Raw genomic sequence first — 18,940 nt, forward strand, 5'->3', positions numbered from 1 at the left:
ACACACACACACACACACACACACACACACACACACACACACACACACACACACACAGATAGTTCCAGCACGACAGGGGGCAGGGCCTTTCTGTGGAGTTTGCATGTTGTCCCCGTGTCTGTGTTGGTTTTCTCTGGGTACTCTCCATCTTCCTCCCACAGTCCACATGCTCCTTAGGTTAATGACAACTTTAAATTGCCCGTAGGTGTGGATGTGAGTGTGAATGGTTGTTTGTCTCTGTCGGACATGTGATTGGCTGGTGACTGTGGGTTCACACAGAGGTCTTTTACACTCACTGTACATTTATTTGCTTTCTTGCTGGGAGTTGCATGAAAAGATCAATATATGCTTTGTTCGTCAGTGTGAAGCTGACGTCAGGAGATGGTGAGTTTAGCATTTAGACTGGAAACAGGGGGAAGAAGCCATTCTGGCTCTGTCCAGAGGACAAGTGATATAGACTTAGTAACTTAGCTTAGTTTGTGAATCCAGCAAAGAAATAATCTTCCACATAACCTCCATTAAAACCACAATATATGAATCCATACACTTTGGCCTTTGGGCTGATAACACAAGCAAAATATAACATGTTAATAAGTGAGGTTAAAGGTGTTACACTTAGACTCTATATAAACACATCTCCACTTGCTTCTACTTTCCAGAAATGAAGCTGAAATATTCCGGATACGAACGCTGCCATCTTGCACGTCCGTGTCCCATCCATCAACATGGAGTAGGCGGGATTTATGACCTTTTACCGCAGCCAGTCATCAGGTGGCGATCTGGGCTTCACTTTTGGGGAGAAGTCACATCATCCATCTTTATACAGTCTATGGTGCTACTACAGAGCCAGGACAGTTGCTCCCCCCTGTTTCCAGCCTTTATGCTAAGCTAAGCTAACTGTTTCCTGAACCTAGCCTCATATATACCTGACCTACAGGATGTGGTATATTGATCTTTTTATCTAACCCTCAGAAAATACATGTGCAGTGGGGTCAAAAAGTCAAAAGAAAACTTTTTGACACTATTGTGCTTCTCAAAAAAAGTCTTGATTATTCCTTTAATCAGAGTCTAGAACACTTTTTAATTAAAAGTTCTCTGATCATTCATCTTCCGTCTGTAAAGTCTCTATAGTTTTCTTCACGACATGAGACTAAAATCAGCCATTTTGCTGCCGGGCACAACACTCTGATCTTTGATTAACTCAATTAGTCTGACCAAATCAAGAGCAGGAAGCCGCAATATGTAAGGATAACCCAAAAAGAAAACATCACATTAACTAACCACTGCAGTGGTCGCTGTTAAAATCCCTGTAGTAGTCCTCTGGCCCCGCTGCACGATTTGTCTTTCATATAGACGACCAGCGCCGGCTGCCAAGAATAGCACTCAGGCTGATGTGTCTGGCTCTTGTTAGTGGAGGATAGGTTTGTGTCAAGCACAGCTTTCCCTGCAGGCCGAGGCGTGCTGTAGTTGTGGTTAAACGAGATTGCGGCCCCGTTGTGTTGTGCGTTCGCTCGGTGACAGAGACGTTGCCGGGGGCCGTGACACCACACGCTCATAATCAACTGATCCCCCGCCAGCGTGAGTCATCTTTTTTCTCATGGCACAGGCTGAACCGAGCGTCTTTGAACAGGTGTCCAAAACTGTTGTTTTTTTCTACATCTAATCACTTCTTTTCTCGTGCGTGTGTGTTTTTTTTTTAACAGAACTGTTTGTGTATCTGATCCCATCTTTCACTCACATTTACACACACACACACGCACGCACACAAGCTCTGTAATGCGTTCTCTTCATTTTAATACAAAAGAAACAGTGTTAGTCTCTGGCATTTATCAAGGATGAAATCTGTTCAGAGGGAGAAAGTGCCTTTGAATACGAGCCTATAACACACTTTATGAGAAAATACTGAATTGAGTTAAATTTTCATACAGGGTGCACACTGTTTTTTTTTCACAAGAAAAGGGGATAATATTTCTTTACTGCGATTACTCCTTTGTTTTTCTGATCCGCCTTCAACCAAACTAAAACTCCTCGTGAATTTCTTCCAAGTGCAGTGTCACTAAAAAGCTATCCAGTGACTTTCCTCTCTTGAAGGTCTGCCAGCCATTGAGGGGCTGTTTTTAATTGACTCATTGTCCACATGGTTGGAATATTCACAGGCCTTTGCCACGGGCAGAGTTTCCTCTCATCACAAGCTGCTGTTGGTTGGACATCTCAGATCTGAGGCCAGTAATTGAATAGATAGGGTTTTGATTGATGTTTAGAGGAAGTCCCTTTCCTATTTAAATATTCATGACTCTGTAGCCTGCAGGGGTGAGACAGGAATCCAGAGCAAACCTGTGCACAACAATAGCAGCTCAGAGTCCGTCCTGTCTGCTTCTCATTACAGTAAATACACTCTCATCTCTCATGCATTCCTGCTCCACCTAACGGAGGTTATTTGGCCTCTGAATGCAAACCTGCATGCATGGAATGAAAGGACAAATTTCCCATCATCTCACCATTTTGGTAAAAAAAATACCACAGCGAACGAGTGTCAAGGCATAAAAGAAGCAAGCGGATTCATATTTCTCTGGACATTTCTGGCTGCTCCACTTAATTCTGTCACAGAGCTGGGATTAAAAGTGACTGCAACACTACTTTGTTTGAAACTCATGCAACTCATGTTACAGGTGTTGCCTCTGGCAGCGTGTCTCCTCTCCTAATGCTCTCTCGGTCTCTCAATCCCCGCAAATCCCACTAGAAATGTGTCAATCACAACAGGCCCGTCGCCTGCTACAACACAAAGTGCTGCGCCAAAAATACCCCAAACCGTGAAGCATGTGCAAAGAACGCGGCATTATGTATGATTTATTCTGCGGCTTGGAACCAGTCCCCGCTATGATAACACAGGAGGAATGCCTTTAAGCCTCACATCGAGGAGCACTAGCATTAGCGCGTGGCGGCATCAAAAAGCATTATTAGCCCCTTGAGAGCTACGTGTAAGAAAGTTAAAGTAACCTGCTAAAAAGGAAGAGGATCAAGTTGGTTCAAGATGGATCATTAGCAAACAGCTTTACTTTTCTTTCACAGGTAAGAAAGACTCTAATGAGATACTTAAATGTGTTTTTTGAGCTGTAAACTAAATTATATGACTGCTCTTTTTAAGATCACATTTATTACCAACTTTATTTTTAAAAAAGTCTACATTTAAGGGTTGAGCATGGCTCCTAACGCCCCCTAGGGTTTAAAACCGTCTTGGACCTTGAAGGGACCAGTGCTTTCAAGTCAACCATTTGGGAAAACATCTCTACTTCATGACGTTTAAATATATTTGAAAATACTAACTCCCTCTAATCAATGATGGGTGCCCCCCCAACCACCAGCGACATTCCGAGTCGGAATCTGGAAAACTGCGCTCATTTTCAAAACTATGCTGAAGCTAAACACACTGTCAACTATTCAGAGACAGCGCCATCTCTTCCTGCCGCTCTGGGTCCTCATGGCAGCTGCAGCCACAACTGTCTCACAGACACACTGTGGCCTCTTGAGATTCCTGGTGGCCAAGACCACGGCTGCCGGTGCCAGGGGTTCAAACGGCTCAGGACCACTGCGCTCCTCAGACACGGTTGCTTCCGCCCTGGCTGTCTCAGCACCGGCCGCCCGTGTCAGCGGTGTGAACGGCTCGGTGAACTCGAGACACGAGGAGCCCTCCACCTCATATGACACTTCTGTCACAAAAGTGTGTGTGCTGCTTCTGGAGTCACTGCACTTGCCTAGACAACCTCAGCTTTAGCAAGGATATTTCCAGGGAGAGGCACTTTGGCCAAAACTTTAATCACATGAATAAAAAACAACCATTGTGAGGTGATGGATTATCAGATGTTGTGAGAGCTGCTAACAAATCAAGGCTCCAAGCTTTTCCAGGGAAACACCTCCTGACCGGAGTAAGATGGACGACTCATTTATGTTATAAAGCACAGGTTATTGAATCCTTGAGTATTTTAATTGCTCTAACGACCGGGGCCTCTTATCGACCGGCGGCTCACGGCGTGTGTGTGAAAATCCACCAGCGTGACCCCTGAAAAGAAGAAGTTGGAAATAAATTCACCCGCTCACAGGCCAACAAACACAGACACAATCCGGGTTGGAGCGAGAGCGGCCCACTTTGGGAAAACAAAGGGCCCGTGAGTTGTCCGCACCGGTGTTTTGTGCATGGAATATCGCCTTTCTTTCCACAAACACGTTTCCAATCGAGGATTTAATTAAGCGAGTGTGAGAGTTTGTTTGAGAAGTACCGGGAAGCAGCACAATAATAGAAAAGCTGTGCCACGGAGCCAGGGAGTCAAACAGCAGGCAGCTAAGAACACAGCTCACATTTCTGTCTGTCACTTCTTCTTTTTTTGTGTAATTTGTCTACACGTTAATTTATGCAGTTCTGTAGGTATGAAGCCAACACATTCCTTTCTAATGTTGAAGGGATAATGTTTGGCCATACGAAATAAAGATCCCGAAGTAGAATGGGGGCTTGTGTGGGCTTGTTGTAGTCATTGATAGGGAGATTATTAAGTAACACTTACATATTATGTTATATAATATGTTCTTCTCTGTGTCTCTTAGTTTTTCGTAAGACGAGCAGGCTCCATCAAACATGTCAGTTGATTCCCAGCAGGGACTTTCAAGTGAGAGACAAAGTGGAGTGAAGCATAATATCCCTGGGGTCCCATTTAGTATTTGGGAAAATAAACATTTGCCAAGCCCAATCTCGTGTGACTGAATCTGTACGTGTGTGTCTGGGAAACGAGCCAGCAGTATTTGTACAATATAATTCAAATGATAGGTATTCAGTGGGTCTATGATGACGAGTGATGAGTTCATTATTCCGTCTTGTTGACTCGGGAGAGAACAAATCTCATGACAGAGACGGTGGAGTCTGACGACACCCGCGAACACACACAGTGAACTAAACACGCGGCTACTTTAAACAAATATCGTAATTTGATGGTTTCTTTTACGTTTTTCACACTGCCGTCAATGTTTTCCTTCAATTTCATGAATGGAGGAGAGAAACCCATCCTCATACTCAAAGCAGACGTTGTTATACCCCTGGATGTTATTCCAAAATTAGGTTGAATTTGAGAGAACAATAACCACGAGGTCCGTTTCATAGCTGAGATTTCAATCGTATCACCCGATCCTCGTCAGCCGTCAGCACGAGCAATTTCCCCATTTGCTCCATTTGAATACGATTATGTGTGCTGGACTGGTCACATAGTGCTGTGTAAACAAATGTGGCATTTAACTTGTGTTTTGTAGGAAACACAGGACAATTCTATCACAAAATGAAAATAAAAGATGTTGTTGAGTTGACTCATCAAAGCTTATCTGCGCCGTCTTAATGACAAACTTGCGTCCTGGCATTAATTCAGACGTCTCTTCCAAGAAAAAGAAAAGAAAAATCTTTCTTATGACTGAGCACATTTCTTTTTTTAATCATTTTCCAAAGCCCACGCTTCAACCACTCATATCCCTGCTAAATGCACTGATTTATTGCATCTTCAAATTTCACAATCTGGGGACAAATTGGTCGCCTCAAAAATGCATGAACATGTCTGAGAAGCCCCATATTAGATGAAAATGCATTCCTGATGTGGCAACATGAGAGAATGCGGGCACGGTCGTGTCACTGCGGATTAAAGGAGATGCCGTGTTTTACGACCTGCAATACTGTTACTAATTTGGGGACACTTGATATGGTGCATTTCATTGGAGGGAGACACAAACACAGAAAGCCGCAGCGCTGTTTCTCTCGGCCCAGTCGCCGGGCTCAAGGTGACAAAGACACATGGCCCACGGGGTGGCTGGGATAAGCATCTCCTCTAACAAGAGGAACAAAAGTATTGTGAGGCGGAACAAGCCGTCATGCCAAAACACTCATAAAGAGGCATGAACTGGCAAGTCCTCGATCTCCACATCTTGAGAAATAATCACTCCCTTCTGGATGTGTTTATGAGGGAAGAGGGGCCTTTGCAGTGACGCCTGCACAATATAGTGAGGACGAGGCACAACGCAGCTGATCCGAGCCTTGGACTCTCACAAAGAGGGGCACGCCTGAAGTGACACCGTGCTTTGGTCAGTTCTAAACGACGCTTTCTCTGTCGGGAGTCCGTCCCGGAGATGGGGATGTGTTCGAATTCTGCAGGGCTGGGTGAAAAATGTATGTGGTTGAGTCACTGAAAAGATTACGAATTTATCTGTGACCCCACGGAAGAAAAAATGAAAAGAACATCACGCATTCTTTCATTTTACAGCTACGGCTTTATAATCATAGGTGTTCTCCACATGTGCTTCAGATCAGATCATAAAAGTCAGACATATGTTAACTTTCGCAAGAAAAATCATTTATCCTTGTGAAAGCTTATATACGGTTTGCAGTAAAAGATGAATATTTGCCCCCTGGCACAGAGTTAATGTGAGGTCCAAGAAAGGAGAGATCTGAGCTGAGTCCAGCTCCTCTGTGACTACAGCAGCCTCCAGAGAAAAAGCTCTTTCTGATTGAGCCGAGGTCACGGCCGAGGAGTCTGGACACTGTGCAGCATGGAGTCTCCTCTCAAAGCAGCACTGAACATGTTGTTATGAGTAATCAGGGTTCAGATACAGAACATTTTGAATGCCGGGGCCAGATTGGGCACAGTATTGGGGGGGTACCTTTGTAAAATAAGATAGTTAAGTATGTCCTTGTTTCTTGACAATAATAAACTGGGTATTATAATAGTTATATGGTAATTAGGCTGCTAATTGTGGTCATATGGCATCTCTTTTTGTTTGTTTTCGCCTCAAGATGTTTTACATTTGGTTTTGGTTGTTTGGCATCTCTTTAAGCTCAGTTTCTCCTCGTTGCTCCTGCCAATCCTGTCCATCATTTCTGCTGGTGTGCGGCGTCGTTTCTGCAGGTCGTGCACCTACCAAATAGTTTGAATTGGTGCTTGGCAGGTCTAGTGCAACAGGAATTAAACTGGAGGCAGACAGGTGCATCTCTTTCCTTATTAAAGCTAGGGTTGGTCACTTGTTTCTGAGACATTTCATATAATATTTATTGACATCGTCTTCACCATAGCCATCAATAAACCAAGTAATCTGAAGAAAACTTGTGTCTATGGCCCTCACAGGACTGCAATAAACACGACCAATCATTTCACTCGGACACAATTAAATGATTGGTCGGTGTACCTGTCCGTCACAAACCAACCTGGTTGCCTGTGCGCACCCTACTCGTGCTCTCACTGCGGATGTCAGGCAGTGTGCGTTCATGTGTTATGGGGGCGTAAAGCTTTGAGGAGAGGGCAGATGGGATGAGGTGGGATGTATCGGTTGAATATTTGAAGAGGTGTAACCTGCTCTTATCAGCTTTTCCAGGATTACCCAGCCTAGCTTTAATGGGGCAGGATTCCCAGACGGCTCATGCAGGGAGATAGCAGATACGGTTGGTAAAGAAGTGGCGTTCTGCAGGAATAACCTCTGCAACCGCTTTGTCAAGACAAAGATACAAGCCCAGAGCTCCTGGAGGAAACAGGGCAGTGCCAAATCTGCTCTATGTGTGTGTGTGTTTGTGTTTCTTTTTATCTTTTTTTCTTTTATCATATTTTTCTCAGTGGTGACACCTATTGTTGAGGAGATGACTGCACAGAGTCACCCCTTCAAGTGTGAGAATGAAATGTTGCGTCGACGTCACAGCTGACGATTCCGTCTAGAATAACCACAGCTTTATCCACTTTTTATCTCTTGTTCATTGTCTTACATCCGTTTAGTTGTTTTACTTTTTAAGTCAGTTAACATTATACTCATCCCAACCAGATTCCTATGAGGGGCCCAGGCCCACACCTCCGGCAACGCCCCTGCGAGAGACGGCATGACAACACCACCGCAAGATAAAAACCGCAGCCTATTGACTTTATTCTGGAATTATGAGGAAGTAAACTTTCAAAGCGTGACATATTGTAAGAAAAGGAAGAAGCTGAAAAATGCCTCAGTGGCTCTGAGGTATGTCATGTGAGCAGCAGACTGTTTACAAGTTACCGCAGGATTAGGACGGGGTGGATTTGTGCCCCGGTGGAGGTTTAAATAATTCCATGTCAAATCCAGGGACATGTATATTTTGTCCACCCATTCTTAAGCGGCCCTTTCAAGCCGATGGAAGCGGCGAGAGCACATGACATGCAGGAGGATTTGTGATTCCCTTTCATGATTACTGCGGTATTGTTTCTGTCTGAGCTCTGCGAGCCTCTGAGGACGCTCGGGGGAGCCAGGCATGTGTTTGTTTGTCAGGAGCCCATTTATAACAGATCCATATTTCAAAACAAAAGGCAAACCTTCAAAGCGTTTATCATCTTAATCATCACATCGTAGCCACGGCAGCGTTTATGAATTGTGTTACGACGAGGAAACAGGCTCCACAACACGAAACAGCCAGAGAAACTTTCAGAATTTAGTGATACATGATCCAGTGGAATATGAAATGAGAATAACATCTATTTAAGGGATGGTTGCTTCATGGAATAACATGCACGCTTGGTTTGTCTAAACCCTGCACAGCTGCAGGAATTTTTAAATCATTTTTCTAAAGCCACTGTTCATGATACGATGATTACTTTATGATGATTTCTTCTTCTTCCAGTCTGATTTGCATTCGCAGGAGGACAATTCCTCTGAGGATCCGCTAAGAAGAATTGCATCAACCTTGTTCTCTGGACGGACGGAGAGAATGGCTTTATGTTCCTCTGCGAGCTTGTTAAAAAAAAAAAAAAGCAAATGGAGAATGTCAAGGAAAGGAACACGAGGATATACCATCCCCAGTGGAACAGCACAGACTTTAAGAGATTAACGTGCTCTGTTTTTTTCCCCCACTGAATGGCTTTGCTATCAATATATTTTATTGAATATGAAAAGTTCACTAACAAACTGCCAGTGACCTGAGACGCCATAACATTTTCCTGGAACGCGACTCGGAAGTAAAATAAAAAGTGTTTGTTATTGCTGGTTACGAGTCTGTGCTATTGTTCGTGGTGTCAGGGACTTTGCTACCTTTGAATTAATACCAGGCCCGAGTTCAGATTATGATTTATTTCCGATAAATGACCTTCAAGAGACTGAAAGAACTAGATCTTCCAGTTTGGCCAAAGCTACGTAAGTGGAGCAGCAGCAGCACGTGGCCCAGTTACTGAGGGAGAAGGACTGAGATGAAATCCAGGTTATGACCCATTTTTGTTGACATTCACCTTTGCATGTCATATCTCAGTCTGACATTTACATGGCGTTTGATAAGACGCTTCATTTCCTCCCGTGCGGAGCAGGGGTGTAATATCAGCTTGTAATATCAAACGTCTGCGTCAGCCACAGAGCGTCCTGACCATGTTGAAAACCTGGTGAAAAGACGCCCAGACCTCAAGCTCCAGACACTTTATTACTACTGAGTCTGATAAATGTCTTCATTTATCAATAATTTATCAATCAGACCCTTTACCACATGCCACTGATACACAGTGATCCACTCCTTTGATAGGAATACATCACAATTCATCATCGTCTCCTGTTCCCATCACATCAGGCAGCTGAACATTCTTCAACATTCTTCTGGGAAGAATGTTGAAGGCGCACCTTTGAATTACTTGACTTAAATCTAAAGGTGTTAGTCACAAACAACAGGAACTCCTTTTCTCTCAGCGTCTGGATTTTGCCTCGAGGTGTGGATGCTGAACAAGCAGCAACTTTGCAGCGTCTACAGCTGAGCAGCAGATATTTGACTCTGCCAACTGTCCTCCACGTCCCTCCACGGTGAGGGTGAGGGCTTTAACCTTGAGGCCAAGGCGGCGCCGAAACATATGCAAGTAATTTGTATAGAATAAATAACGGGATGATCTTGTGACAGTCGGCGCAGCTGCTCTGGTTGCTGTGTTGCTCTGGTTTGGAACGTGTCAGCTCTCAGGAAGCAACAGTGCCAGGCTTCTGACTGTCGCCATAGAGACCAGGAGCTGAAGCTCAAACTTACCATAACTCAAGCAGGACTTTGATGAGATTTACAGGAAAAGGGGTTGCGCCATACAAATTAGTTTTAATAAATAATGACGGGTTTTTTTTGCTGTTACACGAGAGACTTCGTTTCAACGGTTTAACAAAATTTATTGACATGCGCGCAGAGAAAGTTATAAGCCTTTTAGCGTTTTGGACCCTATGTGATGTCATCAGGATTAGAATAGGGTTGAGCAGAATGCAGGACAGGAATCCCCCCAAGTGTTGCATCCGTCGCATGTTAGAAACGTCATCAACACGCCCATTTGCTAGCCGTGAATTTTCCAGACATTTTACAAGGAGGGAAATGTTCTCTGAAATACATATATTTATGCAATTATCCATAAAGACACCAAATATCCACATGCCAAAATGACAAGCAGTTATGGTTCACATCCAGACATCAGCGATATCCAGAGGTTCCTAATTATACAGAGGTTAAAATCTGTGTGTGAAAATACGGTCAAACATGGCTTCATATTCACATCACTTCCAACTCTCACACCATCACATGTGAAGGGTGGGAAACTATTTGGGAAATGTCTAACAGCGTGTGAGTAACGGATCATAAACTTTTGCATCTGTAGCAGCATTTTATTTCCTCTTTTTTTTCTGATGTTTGATGATTCATGGTATTGGAGAGCTGCAGATAGTGGAAGCAAACAGTTTTATGCCTTCCCCCCCCTCTCTCCATAATTCCACCAGGATATCTAAGCCAAGCGAGAAAACCTCCTAGAAAGATAAACCTTAACACCAAATCGATCATTCTTGTCACCATGTCAGATCCCCTTCCCAGAGCAGGTACAGATTATGGATCTGTTCATTTCCTCTATATGAGCCAAAGAGCAGATGGATTGCACATTAAAAGACTTCTGACGTGCCAGTGGCCGTTTATAAAAGCAAAAAAAAAAAAAATTGGGATAGAGGTGACATCCTCTCAGGAAGGAGAAAGATTTAAAATGGCGTGATTTCCCAAAGGCCTCGGTAACCAAAAGGCAGTTGGAGAAAAGGCTTTAAAGTGAAATATAACCATCTTGACTTTGTGTGATGTGTTCTGTGTATGGATTCACAACATCGCAGATCAGTTGAGGGTCTGCGAGCGAAAAACTCAATGCAGGACAAGTTCAAGGTTCTCATTAGATAGCGAGGAGGATCAACAAATTACTCATCGGGGAAATACATTTAATTAGGTGCAGACGAAATGGATGCCGGATGCGGCTCACTTGCTGAATATTGATACAGATGTAATTCCTGCTCGGGCCTTAGTCTGGCTCAGCTCTCGGAAAGGAAAAACACCGGCTGATGCTTTGCAGAGATTAATAACAACCTTGGTCGCACAGAACATTTACATTCGATGGATGAGAGCAGAGCGTTTTATCAGACATCTGCTCAACCTGACTAATCGCAGACAGTTGGAACCAGAGCTCGCTCGCTCGCCGAACCAAATAAAGTCGTGAACTGTTGCTAACACTGCACAGTGACTCGCGGTGGACCGTCATCCAAGAATACCACATAAAACCCAATCACTCTCATGAAGATCTGCTGTCCCCGCGGCTTCGGGCTGGGGCTTCGGGGCTTATAAAGGGGATACGAAGCCCTTTAAGAGACTTTGTGGCCTTGAGGTTGAGGTAACAGCTAATTGTTTCTCTGGTGTCCTGAGGCTGGTCGCGGTGAGCTCATGAATCAAACATGTGACTTATGCATCAAGCCACAGCCCCTTGTTCTCCTGTATGCAGCACGCTGACGGTGATTTATGGCTCAACAGTGGCCCTGCAGAGGTGTTGGATTCAATGAAATACAAGGGAGAACATCTGGAAAGCCCATTAGCTTCGAGTCACAGGTCGGGCCGGTTTGATAGCGATGGCTGATGCAAGCCCAAAAATGGACGTGCTGCTGGTGCGCACGGAGGGATGCATCGAACAGACACGTGTGAAACTGAGGCCGTGTTAGTCGATCGATATTAATGGTCCAACTCAAAGCGCCAGGTGAGCTAACAAGAGCCTTAAATGAGCCTCTTCCACGTGTCCCTAATGTCTCCCAGATGGAGGGTGTTTGACGTCCTTGGTTGGACGCAGGAAAAACTCTTAATATGAAAAATGAAAAGGCCTTGATAGGATACAGCCTCCATTTCCAAAGCTGCGTGACACAGCCAGTGTTACACAAGTCATCCTAGTCAAGGATAATTGGTAAAGAAAGAGTATCGGCGGGGAGCGTCTGAACAAGGTACCCTACCTCCACTCATCTCAGCCCCATAATAAGAGCATGGGGAGGTGTGTTGAAATACAACCCTGTCACTATTCATCCTCGGCCCCTTGATGCAACAGTGACTAGCATGCGGTCTGCTTTTCATTTAAGGGAATTACCTTTGGGAGGCCAGCAGACGTCTCCTGAGCTGCTCTGTGTGTGTTCTTCTCATCCCTGCAGAGCTGTCTCATTAACACAGAACCCAGCGGGCTCGGCTTTAGCATAGCCCCGTCTCTGTCCTGCTGAAGCCTGCAGCCCACTGCATGGAAGCTGAAAAATAATGACTCACGCACACATTATAAAGTCCCTGCACCCAGCACCACTCGCCAGGTCGCTGCAGCTCAGACCCCCAGCCTCTCTAATGAACTGAGTGGGATGTTGAGGCCACTTTAGACTGAAAGTGGCAGAACAAGATAGTTAGAGGAATAATCACGAGTGAAAGAAGTAGCACTAACTTTGTCTCATATATGAATTTAAATAGAGATTTTGTGTGTAACTTACCTAATGAGGGTTTTGATGAGGTCTCACAGCTTTTAAGACTGAAGCCAGACCTGTTGTCTTATTTCAGTTTGGAGTGGAGCAGCCATTACTCGCTTCCTCTGTAAAACATGTTTCACAGCCACTGAAAAGCCCTAATTATTCAATCATCGGTAGGGTGGCTACTTCCTTCAGAGCACTTATGAGTTCAGGCGTCATCTCACCGGGGTGGGGCTTATATCATTTACATTTCATTAAAGCACGCTGTGAGACATCATTGATTTCTCAGTAAAACGCCGGAGTTTCCATGATGCAAGCTCGTGGGTGGGTGGGGGAGCGGCTGACGCGTCACCCATCAGGAGCTGTCAGGAGCTGTCAGAGGACAGGATCCAGACCCATGGCCAGGAGAGGCCAGGCCAGCCAGCTGTCACCTCTCTGACACTGGCTGAGACCATCCATCTGGCTGAGAGAGGCCCACCACGGGTGGAGAGAAACTCGCCAGATCCCAGGCTACATGCACATGAAGGCAGGAATGTACACACTCACACTCACACACACAAAGACATGTTTCATGTGCAGACAGATACATGAAGAAACATTTATGCACATACATTGACAAACATGCACATATGAACTTGTACAGTGCTGCGTGCCAGAGCTATTTTGGTTTAATCGTCAGCAGAATCTGCGGCGCTGTCCACGTGAATTATTCCCTCACGGACAGATCCGAGAAACAGAAGTGACGTGTGGCCATCAACCGGAACAGACACAAATAAACAGTTATACCATTTGGCTGAAACGCTCGCTTTCACATACACTGACTCTCTGTCTCACGGAGTCAGCTTCAACAGCAGCACTTTTTTTTCCCCATGCACCTACGCATCATTATGGAGAACATAAGAGTCCTCTGCTGGCAATAATGTGTGAGAGAGTGGCAAGCTTACTCTGCTCCAAATGTAGACCTAGTAGATCCATTGCTCCTTGTTAGGTTTCACTGTAACACTCATGTAAAGTAAAAGAACAACATTCGCTGCACGTTGGCCGAGTGTGGAACGCAGCCACCCTGGCATGTTTAAGTAAGAGGGGTCAGCGGAGTTGCCAGACATATGGAGAGCATTTGGAGATATTCAGACTCCACATGGACCACAACACACACAGGCGGAGTAGTTGTACATCTTGTTTTGGTAACATCGCATTTTCATTAAAAACCTTAAATAGCCACAATTGTCCCCAAAATTCAGAATCTATTTAACTAAAAGAAACACATTTTTCATTTACTATTTTCAGTCTTTTTTTCATTGACTGAATTTCATTATAAAGTTTATTGTCATGGGCATGGGCTTTAATTGAAAAGCATATAACTCTATAACTAATTGCCCCCATTATAATAATGATTTAAAATGTTATTTCTGTCTTTTGAGTCACATCTCCATTGTTCCGTAAATGTTTTATTCAAATAGTAAGGACTGGGACATAATGTTGGTAATCTCTATAAACAGATACTGCATGTGAATATGAAGTAGGCCAGAGACAAGATTTAGGGGCTGGAAGCCTTCTAGTCTCCGTCTCGACTTTGACTAATCACGTTTGAGCAGGCTTTGATTATTTTTTAAATTGACTGCAGCCAAAATGTCATCTGGACCTAAAACACGTCCAAAAAGTATCGCTGTTTGTGTTTTGAGTGGAGAAACTGTTCTCATGTGATAAAAGAAACTAGCCGGACTATAAACAGTGTGCGGAAAACAGAAGACGGAGTCTTGATCAGAATATATCCGCTGTCTACACCGGAAGCGCCAAAATAGTGGCTGTGCCCCTGAAGGCTAATTTGCCGATGGGCTTTGAGATTGAAACGTGGATGACCTCACCTTTTCCTGATTTTGAACTTGAACACTCAACAGCTATGTTTACAGGCGTTTAAAATCACCTCCGAATTGATGTAAGAATCGCTGTGAACAATTTTCCGTGCCGTCAGTGAATACACTACATAGGGACATGGGACTGTTACAGAAATCCCTGCCATATCTCTTTTTTGTGCGCAGACAAAAGAGCCATTAAATACAACACGAGACTGGCAACAATTACCAAGAGCTGTAGTCGCAACTCATTATTTCCTCCCATTGTTAACGGACGTTGTTAAGTATCCGACAAGAAAAAGTAATTTCATTTAAAGTCAGGGGGAATAAAAAACTGCTAAAAAGTGCATCTCTGTGCACTCGGATGAAGTATGTTATTCTGGTGAAGTCATCGCCACTTCATATCACACTCAAGAGATGAGAGGCAACAGTGAGCCATGAGAAATGTTAGTGAAAGCGCAGGCCAGACGTAAGACGACAGACAGTGGGGGAGAGTTTGGGGGGGAGATCAATGATAATGAGATCTGATGACATAGTTGAGCGAGCTGTTCCCCTCTGGTGGTCTCACCATCGACCAACTCCGAGCCGAGGAGAGCGAATTTTGTTTGGATTGGTTTTAATCTTTCCATCAGACAATACGAGGCAGGCGGTATACGCTGCAAGTGTTTTCCATTTTGCCACAGGAGAATTCTGTCAGGTTGTGCAAGTGCACAAGCGCAGATGCGTCAGTGTGGCACGTTGACAGGCAGCTTGTTCAAATAAAGGGCTGACAAAGCTCGGAGCTTAGCGACTCCGCCGCCGAGAAAAGTATTTACAGAAACACATGCACATGACAACAGAACACAAAAACACTCGGCTGGAGCTCACAAACTGTCTGTCCATGGTGCTGAAAGGACACATTTCGGATTGTTGAGAAGGGCGACGCATACTTTCTTCACTCCAAAGCTAATTACGAATAGTTACAGAGCAGTTTAGAAATGTGATCAAATGGAAAACATAAGTTATTGTGACAGCTTCGCCTATGCAGAGTCATGAGTGTTCAACAGCTTGTGCGGAGTTTAATCTTTGACAAATAGCATCATGTGAAGCTGGTTGTTTGAGGAAAAAAACTGTGAAACCAGATGATGACTGGTGCTCAAGGTAATACAGTGTGTCAGTTAAAGTGAAAATGTGTTATCCATCTCTTACAAATGTGTTTCAGATCTAGATTGTATTTTAATATGATTTTAACCTGATTACATTTACACCTGGTATTAATGTGTCTCCACTGTTTACATTGAGATCTGATAGTGATCTGATTACTCAGATCCACGATAACAATGACAAGCTACTGAGGAAGGAAGCAAACCCTATAAATCCAAATCAGGCAATGCCAATGTTTTTTTGCCATAATTAGGTCATCATGGTGTAATTTATACAATATTACGAATTTATTTTTCAATCTATACAAACTTAAGGTATTGTTTAAGGTCAGGGAATTAGCTAACATGCTTACAATGTGCAAAAGATCTCACAACATAGATCTTATACAAAGATGGACAATATGACGGACAAAGGTGAAGCCAAAGGGTCTCAACTGCCCCCAGGTGGCTGGCTGCAGTATAGCTCATAAACCCTGCCTCCTCCATGTTAGCAGACGGGACATGGGCCAGACTACAAAGTCAAAATCAATTTTTCCTCGAAGAAGGTTTCTGTTATTTTAGGTAGTGTTCAATTGTCCAGTTAGTTTGGTTATAATTAGTTATTTGATGCTATAAAATGAGGCTCAATTGACTCACGATAGGTCGAGCCTGTGCATGGGCGGGACCTCACTATCGCAGCTCTGCAACACGATAGCTTTCACGCTCCAAATGACATGATCAACGCAAGATGGCCACTTTCTTATCATGATTATTTTGGCTTCATTTCTGATATTGGGAGAAAATTAGAGACACGTTCTTGATGTTCTGCTTGTATGTTTTTTTAGAATCTTGTCATTAATTCAAAAAAATGTACAACGCATTAGTTTAGCATGTACACAGAGTACAGCAGCTGTACACTGTATTCAGTCTAGTTCTAGTTTTGCAGGTATTTGGTCCTAACCCCAAAGTAATGGACAAATTTGGACCCAATGATGTGCATGAATGTCTGTACCAATTTAACAATCCATCCAGTGGTTGCTGAGACATTTTACTCAAAACCACAAAAGCCATGATCCTCAGAGTCAATTGCAGACATAATCTGAGAATGCCAAACATCAGAACAAAGTTTTGTCCCAATCCTTTTGAGATATTTCCCATTTCAGAATAATGGAAAAGCGGGGCCTGTTGGTTGGGAGATCACCAAAGTCAGATGGGTTCATCCTCTGGGGAACATAACTGTGGATAATGTAATTGCAATCCATCCAACCAACAGACTGACATGCCATCCCCAGAGCTACTAGTGTGGCTTAAAAACAACACACCATATTATACTAATGTCAAATCAGAGTTTTGCAATCCTGTACAAAAGAGTTTGGCTTTTTTTAACGCAATGTTGTGTTTGGCTTAGTTTCATACTTTGCTGTGTGTCCACACTCTTCAGATAAGATGCACAAATCGGGCCAAGTTCTGTGTTCCCACCACAAAGATGAAAGTATTCTCCAAAGGCAAATGCCCAGGAGAAGAAACATGTCAATACTCCAAGATTTCCCTGGCTTTTCAAAATAAAATATTCACCTATTGATGTTTCAGATGGAACATTTTGCCAAAACTTCGTGTGAGGAAGCGCTCAGGATTAAAGATGTGATCTTTCTTCAAGCCCAGGCCACAAAGAGATGTCGCAAGCCTCTGTGATTGGTGGGATTGCTGTGCTGATCAATCAGGACATTATTGGATAGATTCAATTGTCCAATAGTTCATACTTTCTGAGTACTAAACCTTTCACTATTTTCAAATACAACTACTTCCAGCTTGAGACTCAATTTAAGCGTTGAATATATCACAAGGCTGCGATCAGTCAGATGTGCACCGAGCCTCAGACCAGCCGCCTCCTTCCGGTGGCTGGCCTGAGACTCGGCGCACGTCCATCCAATGTCTCAAGTTTATACGGCGTAAACCCTCTTCCTAAACAAAACAACACAGGATCTCTGGTAATGTCTCTGTTGTGTTCAGTTCCATTTGTTCCCACAAGTAAATCCTCAACCCAACCAAAGTAATAAAAGATCTCTGGCAGAGTCTTGACCTTTCAATTCAGTTCTTTTTCCAAGCAAGGAAATCACTATCCAATCGAATTAATACAGGATCTCCGATAACGAAGTGAACTCAAAACCTGCAGCGCTGTCATATTTACACACACTGGGCAGTTGATGGTGGGGGCGGATGTTCACTTCTGGTAGATGGCCACAGTGTAGTGTAGACCACAGGCATTCAAAGTGGGGGGTGTTTCTCAAGAGCGACAACAAGCAGTTTCAAGAGAGGCTCAGGGAATGAAGGTAAAAAAATATGACATTAGTCATCAAGAGGAGATTACATACAACAGACTGTAGTGATATTTTAGAGACACAGTAGTTTTGGGGAGCTTTACTGTCGTTTGCACTTTCCACAGCAATATGGCTTCATTTGGTCAATTGTCAAGTGTCTATGATAGTCAAGCTTTTCCTGATGGGAGAGGTCTATATCTTTATATGACTTGACATTCATACATTCACAGCTCTCCATAAAACAGTCACTGTCATTTTCCCCTTGCTCAGTATCTACTATGTTTGAGAGAAATGTCTCCAAAGAGCATAAACAGGCAATGGACAGTTAATCCGTAGACACTGGCTGTTTGTTATGGCTATCTACCAATCAGAGATATATCCTAGGAACAGTAAGGGAGCTGTTGTTTATAGTGAGTGACATGTTAGTGTGGAAACACTGCCCAAACGTCAGAAAAGAAACTTGAGGAAAGAATTAAGAAGGAAAGTTCCCTCACAGCCACGATGGTAACATTGACCAACAGACTGGAGGGCACACATTGATATTAACAATAACAATCTCTTCCACAAAATTCTATTTTAGCTTATTTCCAGTTTGCTTTGGACTTTCTGACTTTTCCCAGAAATTCCCAAATGTTGATGTAGCAGGCAACTTTGTTGGAAATGTGTGATTTTATTTTCACCAAGCATCTCAGTGTGTTTATATCATCTGCTTTCCAAGTGCACATCTCCCATTTCTAGAAATAACGCAGGTATTCATGGAGCCCCCCCCAAAAAAAGGTCATTAATCTATTGAGCTCGATCACAAATCATTTCACAGGCTGCAGTAGTATATCTGAGTGTGGGGCGGCACGGTGGTAAAGTGATAAGCACTGTTGCATTACCGCAA

This window comes from Hippoglossus stenolepis, chromosome 13 (assembly GCF_022539355.2).
Source record: "Hippoglossus stenolepis isolate QCI-W04-F060 chromosome 13, HSTE1.2, whole genome shotgun sequence".
In the NCBI taxonomy this organism is placed as follows: Eukaryota; Metazoa; Chordata; class Actinopteri; order Pleuronectiformes; family Pleuronectidae; genus Hippoglossus; species Hippoglossus stenolepis.